The sequence below is a fragment of the Sorex araneus genome, chromosome 5 (genome assembly GCF_027595985.1).
Source record: "Sorex araneus isolate mSorAra2 chromosome 5, mSorAra2.pri, whole genome shotgun sequence".
NCBI classification, from domain to species: domain Eukaryota; kingdom Metazoa; phylum Chordata; class Mammalia; order Eulipotyphla; family Soricidae; genus Sorex; species Sorex araneus.
Window position 1 is genome coordinate 47,622,976 of NC_073306.1, and position 19,632 is coordinate 47,642,607.

At 48.9% G+C, this 19,632-nt stretch overlaps 1 protein-coding gene across 2 annotated transcripts in view; it reads left to right on the forward strand.

Annotated features, from left to right (window-relative positions):
• Positions 1 to 8,692: 8,692 nt before the first annotated feature.
• WASF2 (WASP family member 2) overlaps positions 8,693 to 19,632 on the forward strand; it is an 89,487-nt gene continuing 78,547 nt past the window's right edge. Inside the window, exon 1 of one of the 2 annotated variants that reach the window (XM_055139626.1) lies at positions 8,693 to 8,827. The gene's annotated coding sequence lies outside the window, so the exon portion shown is untranslated. Of the gene's footprint in view, positions 8,828 to 9,886; positions 10,062 to 19,632 lie in introns of those variants that run through there. The other variant, XM_055139623.1, reaches the window with a different exon arrangement.

A 19,632-nucleotide genomic window follows, 5' to 3' on the forward strand; every position in this document is an offset into this window, starting at 1 on the left:
TCCCTCACTGGCTGTGTGACCTAGGGCAAGTTATATGGTCTCTCAGTGCCTCAGTTTCCTCATCCATAACATGGGGCCAGTAAGGAATCTATCACACTAGGAAAGAAATGAGTTAATATGTGTAAGGTGCTGCGGGCTGCGCCAGACACAGGGGCACTGTGTATGTTTGTGTGTGCTTGCATTGTTCTAAGCTGTTGCTTAGAATTCCTGGTGCACTGCACTTTATCTGGTGTCTCAGTCCTCACAGTGTCAGAGAGGCCAGCCATTGTTGTGTCCTTTCTTGTTCATTTTTGTTTTTTTGGGTCACAACCAACTCCTCCCTGGCAGTGCTCTGGAGACCAGGTGAGAATTGAACCTGAGCTTCCCACATGCAAATTAAGCACACCTTAGAATTCTTTCCCTGGCCTCTGCTGGTTCCTTGTTGTTGTTTTGGGGCCACATCCAGAGGGAGTCAGGGGCTTTTCCTGACTCTAGTCTGGGGGGTATTCCTGGGGGTGCTTGGTGGGCCATGAAGGGCAGGAATCAAACCAGATTGGCCACATGCAAGGCAAGTATCATAACCCCTGTACTGTCTCTTGACCCCCCGCTGTGTCCTATTTTTTGTTTGTTTGTTTGGTTTTTTGAGCTACACACGCTGGGGTGCTCAGGACTCACTTCTGGCTCTGCACTAAGGGAACCATACAGAGTGCTGGGGATTGAACCCTGGTCCGTCTCAAGGAAAGCAAGGGCCTTATCCTCTGTACTACCTCTTGCCCCATTTTGTCCTTTTCAAAATAAGACGAAGAGTAAGCAGTTTCTCCTGGGTCAGGCCACCCAAAGTAGATGGTGGTAATGGGATTTGAACCTAGGTCTCTGGCGACCCACGCACCCGTGTTCTCTAACAGCGGCACCCGCCTGCAGGAGGAGCCGGCTCAGTGGGAAGGCAGTGAGGCTTCACTGAGCTGGGCCTAAGGGAGTGGAGCGGCAGGCATTTTTTTCTAGAGCTTTCATTTCCGTCTGCCTCTTCTGAGCAGGTGAAAAACCCCACAGAGGGCCCTTCACTGAGTCCTCCCTCTCTGCTCCTCCCCCGCCCAGCACGCTGGGAGGGGGGAGGTCAGGCATGCAGCGTGGGGGATGCTGGGGAGGGGAGGGAGGAGGTGGGGGCGCATCATTCCAGATCCTTTCCCTCCAGTACCCCCACTTCCCCATCAAAGGCACTCCGGAGGAGAGAGCATTCCAGGTGGAAGGAATGGCAAATGCAAAGGCTGTGGATTAAGGATGTGGAGGCGGGGAAAGCCTGCAAGCTTGGCTGGAACTGAGGTTGGGGCCCCCTGGGATTGCTTAGTGGAGAAGAACGAGAGAGGGGAGAGAGAGAGAGAGAGAGAGAGAGAGAGAGAGAGAGAGAGAGAGAGAGAGAGAGAGAGCTCAGAGACAGAGAGCAGAGACAGAAACAAGAGACAGAGTGGGTATGTGAGACACACACACACACACACACGAGAGACAAGAGAATCAGAGTGTGTGTGTTTGTGCCTCTCTGTGTGTGTGTGTGTGTGTGTGTGTGTGTGTGTGTGTGTGTGTGTGTAAAACGCACACGCATACACGTGGCATTGGTCCCAGCAAGCACTGAGGTGGTGAGGGAGCGGCCTTTCTGGGCAATGAGCACAGCACACGCCCCTTTTTCCCTGACATAGGAGGGGCATGGAGGCGTCAGAGTTATTCTTCTAGAATCCCTTTGCTGTCTGTTCTGCCAGCTCTGCACTAGGTACTGGCTCACAGCCTCAAAACATTTTTTTTTTCCTTTTGGTTTTGAGGCCACACCCAGTGGTGTGGAGAGGTTACACCCTGCTCAGTGCTTGGGGGCGGGGCATGGGTCACACCTGGCAGTGCTCAGGGAACCATGCAGCGCTGGGGATTGAACCCAGGCCTTTTGCATGCAAAGCATGTGCTTCTGCAAAGCACACGTCTGTTGAATGATCTCCTGGGCCCTGGCTCATGACTTTTGATGCAGTCTCTCCTTGTGTTTCCTTCCAGCTTCATGAAATCTGGAAATTATTCACTCCACTTTCTAAATGAGAAACTGAGGCTCAGCCAGTTTACATAACTTGCCCGAGGCCGCAGTGGGGCCTCAAGACAGGACTGGGATTTGAACTCAAGATTGTGTCTAGTGTCTAGGGAAGACAATTTCGTCTGCTATCCTGACTTAAGCTGCTTCCCCGGAGTGCTCGCCATCCCCATAGCAACAGTGAGAAGAACTCTTGGCTGATCTCACTTTTCAGTGAATGCAGGCCTTCGTTTTCCTGTTCTTCACAACAGCCTGGTGTGCAGAGTTGTCAGCATTCCTGTCTCCAAGATAAGGAAACTGAGGCTTAGAGAGGGTGTAAGACTCAGCCAAGATTACAAAGAAAGGGCACCAGAGCTGGTAGGGCACTTGCCTTATACATGGCTGACCCAGGTTCAATTCTTGGCATCCCAAATGGTCCCTGGAGCCCTGCCAGGAGTGATCCCTGAGCTCAGAGCCAGGAGAAAGCCCCAATCTCTGGGTGTGGCTCCCCAAAACCAAAACCCAAAAAACAGGGCTGGGACTAGAGAGACGGTACAGTGGGTAGGGTGTTTGCCTTGCATGTGGCTGACCCAGGTTCGGGTTTGGTCGTTGGCATCCCATGTGGTTCCCCATGCACTGCCAGGAGAAATTCCTGAGTGTAGAGCCAGGAGTAATCCTTGAGCATTCCTGGGTGTGACCCAAAAATAAAAACAACAACAACAACAAATGGGTTGGAGAGATAGTACAGTGGGTAAGGTGTGTGCCTTACAGGGAACCTTCCCTATGGTTCCTGAGCCCTGCAAGAAATGATCCCTGAATATAGAGTGAGGAATAAGGCCTGAGCTTTGCTGGGTGTGCTCCCCTGTCCCCCGCAAAAAAAAAATTACAGAGCCAGAAAGTGGCAAAATGAGAACTTGAGTCCAAGTCTGGTAAATCCAAGTAGATTTTTTTTGCTTCTCCTTCCAGAGACAGCGGGTCTATTCTTTGTTTCTTTGTAGCCTCAAGGGACAGGGAACAGGCTACTTTTAATTAATTTTATTATTCTTTTTGGGCCACACCAGGCGATGCCCAAGGGTTACTCCTGGCTCTGCACTCAGGAATTACCCCTGGTGGTACTCAGGGGACCATATGGGATGCTGGGAATCAAACCCGGGTTGGTCGCGTGCAAGGCAAACACCCTGCCCACTGTGCTATTGCTCCAGCCCTAATTAATTTATTTTTGTTTTGGGGGCCAGACCTGGTGGTGCTCAGGGCTTACTCCTGGGTCAGTGCTCAGGGATCACTCTGGCAGGGCTCAAGGGATATGTGGTACTGGGATCAAACCAGGGTCAGCTGAGCACAGGCCAGAGTCATACTCTTTGTACTATTGCTCTGGCCCCCTTGGTGGAGGGGGGTGCTACTTTTTAGAACTCATGAGACTGGAGCAATAGCACAGCGGGTAGGGCGTTTGCCTTGCACATGGCTGACCCGGGTTTGATTCCTCAGTTCCTCTCGGAGAGTCCAGCAAGCTACTGAGAATATCCTGCCCTCATGGCAGGGCCTGGCAAGCTACCTGTGGTGTATTTGATATGCCAAAAATAGTAACAACAAGTCTCACAATGGAGATGTTACTGGTGCCCACTCAAGCAAATTGATGAACAGCGGGAGGACAGTGTGACAATGTGATAGAGATAAGAACAGGGTTTGAGAGAGAAACAGGTCTTTGAAAGCTGGGGAGCTGATACAGGGCAGCAAAAAGAGCTTGGGAACCAGGGAGATAGTCCAAGTCCTTGAAAAGTAGGTTTCCTCCCTTTTTTTTTTCTTTTCTTTTTTTTTTTTTTGGTAAGGGTCGCGCCATGCTCAGTGGTGCTAGGGGCTATTCCTGGCTCTGTGCTTCTGGTGATTCCTAGTGACAATAGGGGGACGGAGTATGATGCCAGGGATGAACCGTGGTTGAGCACATACAAGGCAAGTGTCAGGATTCTTGAGTTACTTGTCTGGCCCTCACGATTAGATTTGAATTCCAGCTCTGATGCTTCCTAACTGGATGACCTTGACCTGATCACTTTTCCTCTCTATGCTGCCTTTGTCTTCTTTGGAAAATTATGATAATTAGGGCTGGAGCAAAGAACAGCAGGCAGGACACTTGTCTTACATGTGGCTGACCTGGGCTTGATCCCTGGTACCGCATATGGTCCCCTGAGCACAGAGCCAGGAGTAAATCCTGAGCACCAGTAAATGTGGCTCACACACACAAAAGTGATAAAAACAGAATTTTGATTTACAGTAGCCCTACAAGAATTTAATGGCGTTAATGGACATAAAGTACTTAGCACATGGTTGGCACACAGTATATGTTCAGGTAGTGTTTATTAGCATTACTGTGAAAACACACAGTGTCACTCCCTCTGCAAGCAAGTGGTCTACTGTCATTGCCTGAAAGGAACATGAGGCTGCAGATGCCAGACAACATTCCAGCTCCAGCAGAGAACCAGAATCTTCGATTCCAGGATGGATAGTAACCACTGACGTCAATTTAACATATTAGAATCAACCTTCAACAACTGCCTACTCTGTCAAACACTGGGCTAAGCGCACCACATTGATACCTCACTGGATCTGCACAACACTGGCAAAGAGAAACAAGCATGGTCCCCATTTTAGGGACAAGAAAACTCCATTTCACTCCATTAAATCCGTGTAGGAATACTGTGAATTAAAATCCTGTTACTGGGGCTGGAGCAATAGCACAGCGGGTAGGGCGTTTGCCTTGCACGCAGCCGACCCGGGTTCGACCCGGGTTCGATTCCCAGCATCCCATATGGTCCCCTGAGCACCGCCGGGAGTAATTCCTGAGTGTAAAGCCAGGAGTAACCCCTGTGCATCGCCGGGTGTGACCCAAAAAGCAAAAAATAAAAATAAAAATAAAATCCTGTTACTGTCTTTTGTATGTGTGAGCCACACCCAGTGGGGCTTGGGGTTTACACTTCACTCTGTGCTCAGGGGACCATAAGAGGTGTCTGGGATCAAACCCAGGTCATCCACTTGTAAGACAAATGTCCTGCTTGCTGTGCTATTGCCCCAGCCCCAATTATCATAATTGTTCAAAGGAGACAAAGGCAGCATAGAGAGGAAAAGTGATGAGGTCATCCAGTTAGGAAGCAGCAGAACTGAAATTCAAATCTAATAAAAGATACAGAGAGGCCAAGTTATCCGCCCAAGGACACACAGCTAGGGAGTGGCAGAGATCTGAACTGAGACTAGCTTGACTCCTGTGACAGTGAGGGTAGATGACACCTTCCTCAGCATAAATGCTGGCATCAGTTATCTGCCACGCACATCTTCTGGGTCTGCTGATTCAGGTACACTTCCCTCCATGCTCTGAAGGCCAGGTATGGGGTATGAAGTATCTTGTGTGTGTCAGCTTATGCACATTTCCAACTGAAGGCTCACCCTCACTGCATGACCTTCATATTGATACCCATTTCTCAGAAAAGTAACTGAGGTCACTGCTCAGGGAACAATTTATGTTGTTGAGACTGAGCCAGGGTTGGCTACAATGTAAGACTAGTGCCTTAACTCTCTTTTCAGTCCAACCACTTTTTGCAGTGCTCACCCAGTTGGTGGAATTCACATGCAGTGCTGGGGTGGCAGACAGCAGAACTGCCAAGGGCAAACAGCAGAGTTGGTGGGACCAGGCTTGGCACATATGGGACTCCGGGGATTTGAACTTGTGATCATTTTTGCTTACAAGGCAGGTGCTTTCAGCCACTGTACAATGTTTTGGTCAAAGTTTGTGTTCTGTTGTTTGCTTGTTTTTGGGTCACACCCAGCAGTGTTCAGGGCTTAGTTCTGGCTGTGTGCTCAGGCATGACCCCTGGCAGAACTCAGGGGACCAAATGGGGTGCTGGAGATTGAATCCAGTCAGTTACATGCAAAGCAAATACTCTGGTATCTCTCCTGCACTGAAAGCTTCTATTCTTTCAGAGACCATAAGAAAAGCAGAGGATTGGAGAGATAGTACAGCAGGTAGAGTGCACTTGCCGTGCACACTGCTGACCCAGGTTTGATCCCTAGCACCCCATATGGTCCTCTGAGCACTGCCAGGGGTTATGCCTGAGTACAGAGCCAGAATTAAACTCTGAGCACCCCTGGATATGACCAAAAAAACAAACCAAAACAAAGTAGAAACCAGATTCCTGTTGAACAGTCTCACTTTGAAAGTGAGGTTCCCTTCCCCAACACCTTGTTTATTTCAGTCCTGGCATCTTTTCTGCTCCCCGTCTGCCATATCCACATTGACCCAGGTGCTTGCACACCCTTTCTCTTGGCCTGCAACACTTCTCCAAAACACCACTGTCCTGCCCATCAACTCAGTCCAGATACTTCTCTTCAAGGAGCTGCTCTGACCTTCCCCCTCCCCAATAGTTACTCAGAGATACTTTTTTTGTTGTTGTCTTTTTTGATACTTTGCCTTTTTGTTCCTCACCAGTTTCTAGCTGTGCTTGGACTTATTTGTTCATTGAATGATTTTGTCTACAAACTCTAATAAGCTTCATAAGGGTTTGCATCTGCTTGGCTCACCATCACGGCTACACCACCAGCAGTCCGTACTATAGGATAACTACTTTAGATGTATTCTTTGAAGTCTTATTGGGTTTGTGGTCACACCCGGCAGTGCTCTGGCTTACTCCTGGCTTTGCGCTCAGGTATCACTCCTGGAGGAATCAGAGGACCATATAGAGTGCCAGGGTCATATAGAGTCATATAGAGTCCCAGGTCAGCTAAGTGCAAGGTAAGTGTCCTACCTGCTGTACTACCACTCAGGCCTCCAAAGTTCATCGTATCACTGTCATTCTGTTGCTCATCGATTTGCTCAAGCGGGCACCAGTAATGTCTCCATTGTGAACTTGTTACTTTTTTTTGGCATATCGAATACAGCACGGGTAGCTTGCCAGTCTCTGCCGTGCGGGCGGGATACTCTCGGTAGCTTGCCAGGATCTCTGAGAGGGGTGGAGGAATCGAACCCGGGTCGGCCATGTGCAAGGCAAACGCCCTACCCGCTGTGCTATCATTACAGCACACCTCCAAAGTAAAATAGTTTGAATTTTACAGAAAATTTACTTTGAGAAATGTGAGGGGAAGAGAGGTACATGGGCTTCTTCAGAAGGGAGAAAGCTGAGAGGACACATCCTAGGTTGAGGATGCAGGAGAATGCACCTTGAATATATTTTTTCAAATACTCAACTCCATGCTATCACTTGTTTGTTTTTGTTTTGCTTTGCTTGTTTTGAGGTGACACTCGGCTGTGTTCAGGGCTCTGCACTCAGGGATCACTCCTGGTGGGCTCAGGGGACCATCTGGGGTGCTGGCGATAGAAGCTGGCTCAGATGTGTACAAGGCAAATGTCCTGACCGCTGTATTATCTCTCTAGCTCTCTATTTTATTTGTGGGGAACTTAGGGGAGTGTTACCCCCTGCAGTGTTTAAGAGGTGTGTGAGGCAGTTGTGTGCAGGAATTAAACAAAGGTTGGCAATTTTGACAAATTTGTTGCTTAAGAAAGGTTGAACAAAGCAAGGCAAGCACTGAATAAATTTTTTTAGGGGGGTCACAACCAGAGATGCTCAGGTGTTACTCCTGACTGCACTCAGGAATCACTACTGGCAGTGCTTGGGACCATATGGAATATGAGGGATCAAACCTGGGTCGGCCGCCTGCAAGTCAAGTGCTCTATTGCTCTGGTCCCTATACTGAATAATTTTTTATTGAATGAAAGAATCCATGAAAGAATTCATAGCTACTAGGACTTCACAACTCACTAGTTCCACAATTAAGTCACAGACTGCCCTGTTTTCACAACTGCCCTGTTGTCCTCATTTGAAAAAAAAAAAAAAAGACATGGGGAGTCTCAGAATGCTGAATATGGTGGTGCAGGAAAAAGAGAGATAGTGCAGTGGGTGGGGCGCTTGCCTTGTATGTAGTGACCAATGGGTTCTATCCTGGTGTAGCATTTGGTACCCTGACTACCGCCAGTGATCCCTGAGCACAGAGACAGGAACAAGCCCTGAACACAACCAGGTGTGGCCCCCGACCAAACAAAATGGGCCGAGAGTACAGTGGATAAGGCGCTTTGCCTTGCACACGCTGTCTTGGATGCCATCCCCAGTACCCCACATGGTCCCGGAAGCCCCTTCAGTAGTTGGCCCTAAATGCAGAACCTGGGCACTGTGGCCCTAAATAAAAATGGCAGGTGTCTGAGTTCTAGTACAGCAGGTAGGAACTTGCCTTGCACCTCCCAAGCCAGGATCCACCGCATCACACGTGTCCCCCAGAGCACTGCCAGGAGTGATCCCTCAGCACAGAGCCGAATAAGCCCCAAGGACTGCTGGGTGTGACCCAACAAGAAAAAAAAAATGGTGGTGCATGACTCAACCTCGGGTCATTTTCACATCAAAGTTACTGACTCCTGCACAGCACCTGCTGCCTCCAGCCCCTCCAGCCACGGTTATTGGGGGTCGGACTGCACAGCCCGGCTGGAAGTCAGTGACTCAGCAGCCCTGGGGCCCTGAGGGCACCACCCCTTTGGTGGTCGTGCCCGTCTGCAGCCCACGTCCCCTCCCACTCCCTCCTGGCCGCCTTCCTTTCCAGAAACGGAAAAGAACCCGGAATCCCGGCCAAGGCGCTCCTACCGGGAAAAACAGTCCCGCAATGAAAGGAGCCCTGTTCTGAGAGCAGACACCGGGACGGACGTGCTGGCACGGCGGGCCCCCCACCCCCAGCCCCCGGACACACAGCTCCGCACCCCGGCGGGGATCCCCGGGCAGCCGGGTGAGTAGCGACGGGGTGGGGCGTCCGGGCCTGGGAGATGGGGGGCTTACCTGGCACCCTCACGCCCTTCCCCGAGACACTAGGGTGGGGAAAGCCTTGCCCAGGGCCACGTGGGGCAGGGCAGACTCGCGGGCCGTTAGCCCGAAGTTCGGCCCAGAGCGCCAGGGCTGCCCCAGCTGTCCCAAATCCCCGGTGACCCGGCGGGGACGTCACGGAGGCGCCGCGTTCTCTTCCGCAACATGCGGCCAGCAAGTGCCGTCCAGAGCCGGCTTGGAAAGCCCCGCCGCGGCTCTGCTCGGCTGTGACTCGGCCCCGGGGAGAGCTGCAGCCTTTTAGAATCGAGCCACACTCGTGGGTATCACCAGTCGTGCCCGGATCCTCAGCCGCCACTCGGGACACCCGGCGGACAGAACTGCTCCTATTTTGCAGAGGGAGAAACTGACACCCAGCTTGAGGCAGCGAACTACCGAGGTTCCAGAGGGTGGTGGCGGCAGAACCGGGATTCAGCTCACCTGGCCCTGGGACTTTCAGAACTAGCACGAGTCCCGGGACCCAGGCCCGCCCTGGGCGGATCCTTTAGCAGCAGGGCTGGAGCAAATGACTCACTCACTCTCCCCACCCTACTTTCGGGCGGGCCAGAAACCGGGTGGGAAGGGACAAAACTATCCGCAGTTTAGGGGTGTCTGCAGAAAGTTCGTGGGTTGGACTCCTTCCTTCCACCAAAACCACGAGTTCTTTGCATTCCAAGCAGAAGAACTCGCCTTTGAATCTACTTTGTGTGGATTTTTAACACTTTCTTCGGGGGGATATTTTTCGAGCTGAACTTAGTAGTTGATTAACTTTGATTCTCAGCCCCCACTTCAGTTGGTTTGCCTCCCGCTGTTTACTCCGATTGCGGAAGTAGCTCGGGTGGAGCACCCCGGACGGGACCCTTGAGTACGTCTTTTGCGTACTTACTTAACTGGCAGGGGGCTCAGGCCAATGGGAAGCGCGAGAGCCCCGGGAGGGTGGGGCGGATAGCCAATCAGGATCGCCGGTGGGGTGTGGCCGCGTCCCGGGGCGGGGCCTCGCGTAATGGCGGACGCGGGCCGGTTGAGCGCGGCTGGGGGCGTAGCGCGCTGAGCGGGGGTCCGGCTGTGTGGCTGCGCGCGACGCGGCCCGCGGGATCACGCCCCGCGCGGTGAGGGGCGGCCGGCCGGCCCTTCTGTCGCTGCGAGCGACCGCGCGAGACCAGGTGAGCAACAAGTCCTCGCGGGCGGCCCGAGAGGCGACGGGCCGGGCCGCCCCTCCCGAGCCGCGCGGGGTCCCGCGGGAGTGGGGGTCGCGCCTCCCGCCGGCGAGTGGGCCGCGCGCGCTGGCGCTTTCCTCGCCACTTATCTCCCGGTGCCCACCGCGACCTGTCGGGGCCCGCGAGTAGCCGAGACCGCCAAAGTGCCCAAACCCGACGCGGCTCGCCTCCTGCCACCACCAACTCCCGTGTGACCTTGGGCCAGTCACTTCCCTCCCCAGATCTCAGTTTCCCCGTTTGTCAAATGAAGGCTTCTGCAGGCCGCTGTGCACGAGTTGGATCCCTTGATTTGTCTTGAGTTCTCTCGCGGACCGAGCCTCAGTTTCCGTCTCAGGGCCATCTCTGGGAGTGGAGGTGTCCTTTGTGCCACCCCCACCAGTCAGTCCGTGGCAGAACAGCGGGGAGGACCGGGTGACACACGAGTGAGCACTGAATGGGCTGCAGGACTGAGACACAGAGTCGGAGAGAGCGCTTCCAGTTGTTGGGGTTGAGTTGTCTCTGGGTCTTGAGGATCAGCAGGGAGCTTCTTCATACCAAAGGAGAAGGAAGAGGAGGGTTTATTTATGGAGCTCCTACTACGTGTCATATATATTTTCTTTCTTTCCATGCGGGGGTGGGAAGTTGGGGTGGATAAAACCCGGGTCTTCCTCTTGCAAGACAAGTGCTCTACCCACTGTACTATCTCTCTCGGCCCCCATATTTTCTTACTTAAGTTTTACAACCACCCGCTGGAATTTACAAATCAGGAAACTCAAGTTTCAGAGTTAAGTCATTTATCCAAGGTCACCCAGTAAGGTGCATTGCTTGCTAACTTTTAAGTTGTTTCCTCTGGGAATGGGTGTGGGGGGGAGAGGAGACTGGATGGGGAGTTACTGTCCACTTAAAAGTTAGCTTTGCCAAAAATAGGGGGAGGTGTGTGGTCCCAGGTGTTGGATTTGGAGACAGATTCCATCACTGGGTGGTTGATGGTAAATCCATCCCTCTTGTTCAGTCTGTGAGTTGGAGAGGATCATTTCAGCATTGTAGAATGTGGCTTAGAAATATGAGAGCTCAGTTTGAATTCTGGCTGGGTGGCCTATAGATGGTTCATTAACGACTGGCATACAGATTGAATCTGGATTCTTGGTGCCAGCCTACGTAACTTCCAAGGCCACATTTTCTTGGGACAGGAGGAATTTCCTATTTGTTAGTTCAAATGTCTTGGTATTCCTGGGGTGAAAGGTTCAATAGTCCACCTCTGATTAAACCTAAGTTCCTTTCTTTGTTCTCCCTCTTATCTGACTTCTCTGATGAGTAAAGGTTATGGACTTAGTATAGGAGGTAATTAGTTATTAAAATTGAAGTCCTTGATTTTTCTGAACCTCAGAGCTTTTGGTTAATCAAAATGGCAGGATCCACCATGTGTATTGTTCTCATATGTCAATGGTAGGGGAGAAAATTGGAAGAGGAAGTTGCTGAGAAAGAGGGCGTTTCTTAGCAGTGGAGCCAATATGTATTTCTTTGTTTGAAGTTCTAAAACGAGAAAGGCAGCAGTTGAAGGAGGAAGGAAAGAACTGTGAAATTCTTCTTCCAGTTTGAATATGTTTAAGACTGTCCCTTCCCAAGACTTTGCTTTCATAGAAAAATGTTATTGTAATTTGTTCAGTATTCAATGTTGAGATAATTTTTTTTTTTTTTTGGCTTTTTGGGTCACACCCGGCGATGCACAGGGGCTGGCTCTGCACTCAGGAATTACCCCTGGTGGTGCTCAGGGGACCATATGGGATGCTGGGAATGGAACCCGGGTCTGCCTCATGCAAGGCAAACACCCTACCCACTGTGCTATTGCTCCAACCCCCGTCGAGATAATTTTTTTAAAAACCAGGGGCTGGAGCAATAGCACAGTGGGTAGGGCGTTTGCCTTGCACGCAGCCGACCCGGGTTCTATTCCCAGCATCCCATATGGTCCCCTGAGCACCGCCAGGGGTAATTCCTGAGTGCAGAGCCAGGAGTAGCCCCTGTGCATCGTCAGGTGTGACCCCCCCCCAACAAAAAAAAGCAAAAAAAAAAAAAATCAGGGGCCAGAGTGATACTACAGTGGGTAGGGGTGATACTACAGTGGGTAGGGTGCTTGCCTAACATGTGGCTGACCCAGGTTCGATTCCCAGCACCCTATAGGATCTCCCAAGCCCCACCAGGAGTAATCCTTGAGTGCAGAACTAGGAGTAGGTCCTGAACACCTCCAGGTGCTAACCCAAAACAAAATGAATAAAAGTGAAAACATTTTATTTATTCTTTCTAGGTCACACCCGGTGGTGTTCAGGGGTACTCCTGGCTCTGTACTCAGGAATTACTCCTGGTGGTGCTTGGGGGACCATATGCAATGCTGAGGATCAAACCCTGGCAGGCAAGGCAAAAACGCCTTACCCATTGTACTATGGTTCTGGCCCCCAAATAAAAACATTTTCGGGGTCAGAGAGATGGCACAGCAGGTAAGGCACTTGCCTTATACACATCTGACCCGAGTTTTATTCCCGGTGACCCATATTGTTCCCCCAAACCTTCCAGGACTGATCCTTAAGCTCAGAACCAGAAGTAAGCCTGAGCACAGCCAGGTGAACCCAAATCCAAAAAGAAAAAAAATTGGTTTTGTTTTTGGCCCACACCTTGCAGTGCTCAGGACTTACTTCTGCTTTTGTGTTCAGCTATCATTCCTGGTGGGGCTTAGTGGATCATTTGGGGTGCTGGGATTGAACCTAAGTTGGCCACCTGCAATGCAAGTGCCCTACCCACATATCCATCCAGCCCCTATTAACAATTTTTTATTCAGGTGCTCTGTTTCTTTTTGTTTTGGAGCTCATCCAGCTGTGTTGAGGGCTTACTCTTGTCTATGCTCAGGGATCATTCCTGGTGTGCTTGGGGGACCACATGGGGATCAAACCTGGGTCTGCTGTATGCAAGGCAAGCACCTTAACTGTTGTACTATGTTCCTGGTCCTAAGTTGCTTCATTTTTATTTCATAAGCATCTGTTTCATAAGACTTATTTCATAAGCAAAAGGATTATAAATTTGTGGACTGAGTTCCTACTCCAAGTTACTCTGTTGTGACTGTGACTGTGGTTAAGTTCTTTAGGACAGTAACTTTGTCTTACACTTTTCTTCGGGGGTGAGGGTGATCTTTCAGCATCTGATGGTTTTTGGGACAAACTCCTGGCTCTGCGCTTAAGAATCACTCCTGGCAGTGCAGAGGGTATCATATGTGTTGCCAGGGATTGAACCTGGCCAAGTTGGTGCATGCAAGACAGAAACCTTACCATGAACAGTGTACTGTTTCCAAAGTCCCTGAAATGCAAGTATTTTTATATGGATGAGAAAATCAGGCCTGCTGGTCATCAGTGATGCCTGGGGAAGAACAGGAAAGTTGTAATTTGACTGGTGCCCCATAGCGTTTTGTTAACTGAAGAAATCAATGACTATGCAATAAGATGCTCACTGCTCATCTTTCAGAACTGAACTAAAAGAAGGAAAGAAAAAGAACAACGAGGGAAATCAGGAGATGATAGCTATGAAATTGCCTACCACACCTTTAAAAAATTATTATTAATTTATTTTTGATTTTTGACTGTTTCGGGTAATGCATAGCAGAGCTCAGGGGTTTCTCCTGGCTCTGCACTCATAAATCACTCCTGGCAGTACATGGGGAGCCACATGGAATGCCAGGGATTGAACCTGGGTCAGCCACATACAGGGCCAATGTCTTCCCCGTTGTACTATCCACTCCAGCTTCCCCCTTTAATTGTTTTAATTCTTTATATTTTAAAATTTATTTATTTTGATTTTTTGGGTCACATCTGGCAGTGTTTAGGGGTCGGGCGGTGCTTGGGAGACCATGGGATATCAAGGATCATACCCGGGTTGACTGTGTGCAAGGCAAATGTCCTACTTGCTGTGCTATCCCTCCAGCCTCAGGCTCCCTCCTTTAAAAAAAAAAATATATATATATATATATATATAATTGTTTGTTGTGGGGCCACACTTGTCAGTGCTCCTGGCTCTGCACTCAGGGATCATTCCTGGCAGGCTCAGGGACCATATAAGGTGCTGGGGATTGAATCCAGGTCAGCTGCATGCAAGGCAAACACCCTGCCTGCTGTATTCTCACTCTCCCCTGCTTGACCCTTGGGGGATGGGGTCATACTTGGTGGTGCTCAGGGGTACTCTTAGCTTTGCACTCAGAAATTACTTCTGGGGTGCTCTGGGGACCACATGGGATGCTGGGGATTGAACCTGGGTCAGCCACTTGCAAGACTATCCCCCTCTACCTACTGTACAGTTTCTCTGACTCCTGCTACTGTATCTTTGATGTCCCTAAATGGATACTTTATAACTCTAAGAACATGGTTCTCTAGGGATTGTTTCTCTATACTCATTATTTGTTGTTGTTTTGTTTTGGGCCACACCCTGTGGTGCTCAGGTCTTTCTCCTGACTGCACTCAGGGATCACTCCTGGCAGGTTTGGGGAAACATGGGGATGCTGGGGGATGAACCTGTGTCAGCCGGGTGCAAGGCAAGCAGCATGCCTGCTGTATTATCACTCTGGCCCCAGCTCAGTATTTTTTTTGTGGGGGGAACACTCCTTGGTACCTCTGGGTACTATATGTTATGCTGGGGATCAGCACTAGGATCTGCCATGCACAGGAAGTGTCTTAACTTCTGTACTGTCTGACCCCTAAAGAGTTTATATGTTTGGTTGTGATAGATTGGTCCTTGATGCCTTAGGTATTCATAAATTCATGACAAGTTTGTAGCAACATTTGGGAGCTTCTTTTGGCTTTGGCCAACCCTCTATGACATAATATTATAATCATTCATGTCTTAGTCACCATTAAAGTGAAGTTGAATGAGTGTATTTTTTTCTGTTCCATTTGAGTTATGAATGGTACTCTAGGGAATTCAAATGTATAGTTATGAATGGTATCTCAGAATAGTTACCATTTATGCAAATGAAAAACACTTCTTAACTTAGAAGCCAAACAGAATTGAATTAGAGAAAAGAGAAGAATAGAAGCAAGAATTGTGGAATGTTTTCAGAGGAAATAATGTTCATATATAGCAGAATCTCAGAAAAATTTCATCTTTATGATTATTTCTATGTGCTAATAAGAACAGTTTGAGATTGATGCAAAAGATTGTTAAACTTTTCTTGTGATACTACTTTTTTGCCGTTTTTCTTTTTTGGTAAAATATTGGGAAATCTTTTACTTGTAAATGAATTCCAATTTCCAATTGAATAAAATCAAGCTTCTTTTTTTTTTTTAAGCTTCTTTTCTTTTCTTTTTTTTTTTTTTTGCTTTTCAGGTCACACCTAGTGATGCACAGGGGTTACTCCTGGTTCTGTACTCAGGAATTACTCTGGTGCTGGGGGACCATATGGGATGCTGGGAATCGAACCCGGGTCAGCTGTGTGCAAGGCAAACACTGTAGTACCTGCTGTGCTTTCACTCCAGCCCCAAGTTTCATTTTTGTAGAATAGTCGTACACTTTTGGAAAGAAACAGTGGTTCAGTTTTTTTTTTTTCAAGTAAATGTATATGTGTGTGCACATATCTGCACTTACGTGCACATGCATGGTGTGACTTATAGTTACATTTAAGCTTTGTAATTGCTAGAGTAGAGTAACAAGAGTTCTTTGACTCACAGCGTTTAGAACTGAGATCTTTCCCCCACTGATTATGGCATTGTTTTAGCGAAAAGCTCAAATTGTGTCTTTTTTTTTTTTTTTCTTTTTGGGTCACACCCAGCGATGCACAGGAGTTACTCCTGGTTCTACACTCAGGAATTACCCCTGGGGGTGCTCAGGGGACCATATGGGATGCTGGGATTTGAACCTGGGTCAGCCTGGGTCGGCCGCGTGCAAGGCAAGCGCCCTACCCGCGGTGCTATTGCTCCGGCCCCTCAAATTGTGTCTTGAGAAATTGTGTTTAGCTGTGTAGAAAGATGTTACTTCTGAGTAACTTAGGTTGTACCTATAAATATTCCTTTTATTCTTAACTGACAGCCACATATAAGTTTCTTTTTTGTAAATTGCTGATAAACTCTCAAGAATAGCCCCTGGGTAGGACTGGGGGAGATGGCTCAAAGGACTGGAGTGCATGATTTAGATGTGGGGGGTCTTAGGTTTGATCCTGGGCTACTGGCGATAGCACAGCGAGTAGGGCATTCACCTTGCATGTGGCTGACCCGGGTTCGATTCCTCCACCCCTCTCGGAGAGTCCGGCAAGCTACTGAGAGTGTCTCCCCGCACGGCAGAGCCTGGCAAGCTACCCGTGGCATATTCAATATGCCAAAAACAACCTGAACGCTTTGTAACTTTCCACATGGTGAATTAATAATAGAATTCAAAAAAAATATGCCAAAAACAGTAACAACAAGTCTCACAATGGATACATTACTGGTGCCTGCTCGAGCAAATCGATGAGCAACGGGATGATAGTGATACAGTGATACTGGCTGGTAACCTGAAAATATTCAGAATGACCCCTGAGCCTGGTGTAGCCAAAAAACAAAAAGAGAATAACATTCTTTTTTTTTTTTTTTTTTTTTAATCTTTTTGGGTCACACCCGGCAATGCACAGGGGTTGCTTCTGGTTGCTTCTGGCTCTGTACTTAGGACTTACTCCTGGAGGTGCTTGGGAGACCATATGGGATGCTGGGGTTTGACCCCGGGTTGGCCGCATGCAAGACAAACGCCTACCCACTGTACTGTAGTTCCAGCTCCAAGAAAAGCATTCTTGATCACTAAGGTGGAAATAGGAGAAGTGTAAGACTAACCTCTACGTCCACTTTACCTTTTTTTGGGGGGCTGGAGGTTGAGGGAGGAGGTAGGGGTTGGACTACAACCAGCTGTGCTCAAGGCTTACTCTTGGCCCTGTTGTCAGGAATCACTGAGGACAATCCTCAGGGGACACATGCGATGCCTGGGATAGAACCTTGTTGGCTGAGTGCAAAATAAGCACTTGAACCCTTGTATTGTGTTTGTGGCTGTACCCTTTCCTTTTTGCGGGTGTGTGGTGATACTCAGGACTTACTCCTGGCTATGCTCAGAGGTCATTGCTGGTGATGCTCAGGGAACCATATGGGGTGTGGGGATTAGGTCAGCCACATACAAGGTACACGCCCTATTTACTGTACTATTATTGCTCTGTCCTTGTCTTCCCTTTACTTTTAAAGCTCCTTCAGCATTCACTGAATAATAATTTGCATAGTATTTCACTCCTACCTTGATATGTACCATTGCATTTAGTACCTAACCCTTGAGATAAATTGCATTATTTTTGTAGTTACATTTTATTTTAGTTTTAGTGTTTTGGGCCATACCTGGCAGTGCTCAGGGGTTAATCCTAGCTCAGTGATTTGGGTTGCTTCTGGTGGTACTCTGGACACCATGTGGTGCTGGGATTGAACTGGACCTCCTGCATGCAAAGCAGGTACTTAGCCTAATGAGCTTTCCAGAGCCTCAGTAGCTACATTTTATAGATAAACAGTCTCAGAGAGTTTAAGTAATATCCATAAAGTTACTCAGTCAATAAATAGCGGGCGTTTGAATCCTCTTTATTTAATGGGTTTGTTTTTTCCTCCTGGTGGTACTCGAGGCTTATGAGATGCCAGGGATGGAAGCCAGGGCTCCAGCATGCAAAGCATGTTCCAGCACTTTGAACCAGCTCTTTGGCCCTTAAGGAGATAGAATATTTACCTAATTTTTCAGAGTTTTCTCATGCCCCTTTTCTACTCAGTCATCACTGTTTAGGTAGTCATTTCCGATTTTATTTTTACATATTAATTTCACCTTTTCTTTTGGCCACACCTGGCAGTGCTCAGGGATCACTCCTGTCTCTGCACTGAGGAATTTCTCCAGGCAGTTCTTGGGGGACCATATGGGAAGTCAGTGATTGAAACCAGGTCAGCCGTGTGCAAGGCAAGCATCCTACCCACTGTACTATTGCTCCAGCCCCTTAATTTATTTGTAGTTTGTTTTGTTTTTCCCCACACACCTGTGCTCAGGGCTCACTCTTGCTTCTGTGCTCAGGGGTCACTCCAGACAGGGCTGTGCCTGGGGAACATCAACAGGGTGAAGTTGATGGAACCTGGGTCAGCTGCAAGGCAAACTCCCTGCTTGCTGCACTGTTTCTCCAGCCCCTAAATTTTGCCTTTTTTGGTCTTAATATGACTTTCCTTGTGTCTGAAGTTCTGTGTTCATAGTTATGGAGATTCACCCCCGATGATGTGTGTGTCAGTATGAACTCAGGATGGGGTGGGGGTCCTTTTTTAGCAGGGGAATTGGGCCACACCTGTGGGTTACTCTTGGCTCGGTGCTGTAGGGTCACTCCTGGAGGTGTCTGGATCTAACTGGGCCTCTCTCATACACAGCATGTGCTCCAGCCCATTGTGCTGTTTCTCTGGCTGATTTATTTTTATGAATCTCATTGCACTTACAAAATAGTATATATTCATTGCAGCAAATCACACAATGAGAAGTAAATAAAAGGATAGAACAGTGCTGTAGAGTGTGGCGGGTAAGGTGCTCAAGTGCAGGTGGCTCCCTTGGGTTTGATTCCCTGTACTTCTGCAGCTCCACGAGGAGTAATCTCTGAGGGCAGACCAGGAATAAGCCCTGAGCACCGCCAGGTGTGGCCCAACCCCCACAAAAATAAAGGAGCAATCATTAAAAAGAAAAAAAAAGAATAAAGCATTTCCTCAGAATTGAAAAAATAGTGCCTGTGTGGAACCCAGGTCCTCACACTTGCAAAGCTTGTACTTTATCACTGAGCCTCATCCCTCAGTCCCTCTTCAGATTTGGTTTTATTTCTGCCTTTTCTATTATGAAAATAGTGTTTGTTTTTGAGCCTCATCCTGCAGTGCTTAGGGGCCACACCTGGCTCTGTGCTCAGGAGTCATGGTTGGTAGTACACAGGGGGCAATATCCTGATTCGAACCAGTCACAGCTAAAGCTTTATGCTAGGGAAGTCTCTTAACCTTTGTACTCTGATCCTTATACCCCTTGGTACTATTTACTTTTTTTGTGTGGGGGCCATACCAGTGATAACCAGGGTTTTATTCCTGGTTCAGTGCTGCTCCCAGCAGTGCTCTGCTCCCAGCAGTGCTCTGGGGATAATTGGTGCTGGGGACCAAATTCAAGTCTCTGTCTCTCTCTCTTTTTTTTCTTTTTGAGTCACACCCGACGCTGTGCACAGGAGTTACTCCTGGCTCATGCACTTCGGAATTACTCCTGGTGGTTCTCGGGGGACCATATGGGATGCTGGGAATTGAACCCGGGTCGACTGCATGCAAGACAAATGCCCTACCTGCTGTGCTATCACTCCAACCTCCAAATTCAAGTCTTGGATTGGTGAGATGCTTGTCTTCGTGCACCTGACCCTGGCTTGATCCCCCACATTGTGCATATGGTTCTCCTAGGAACACCCCTAGGAGTCATCTCTGAGCACAGTGCCAGGAATAGTCCCTGCTAGCCACCAATAAAT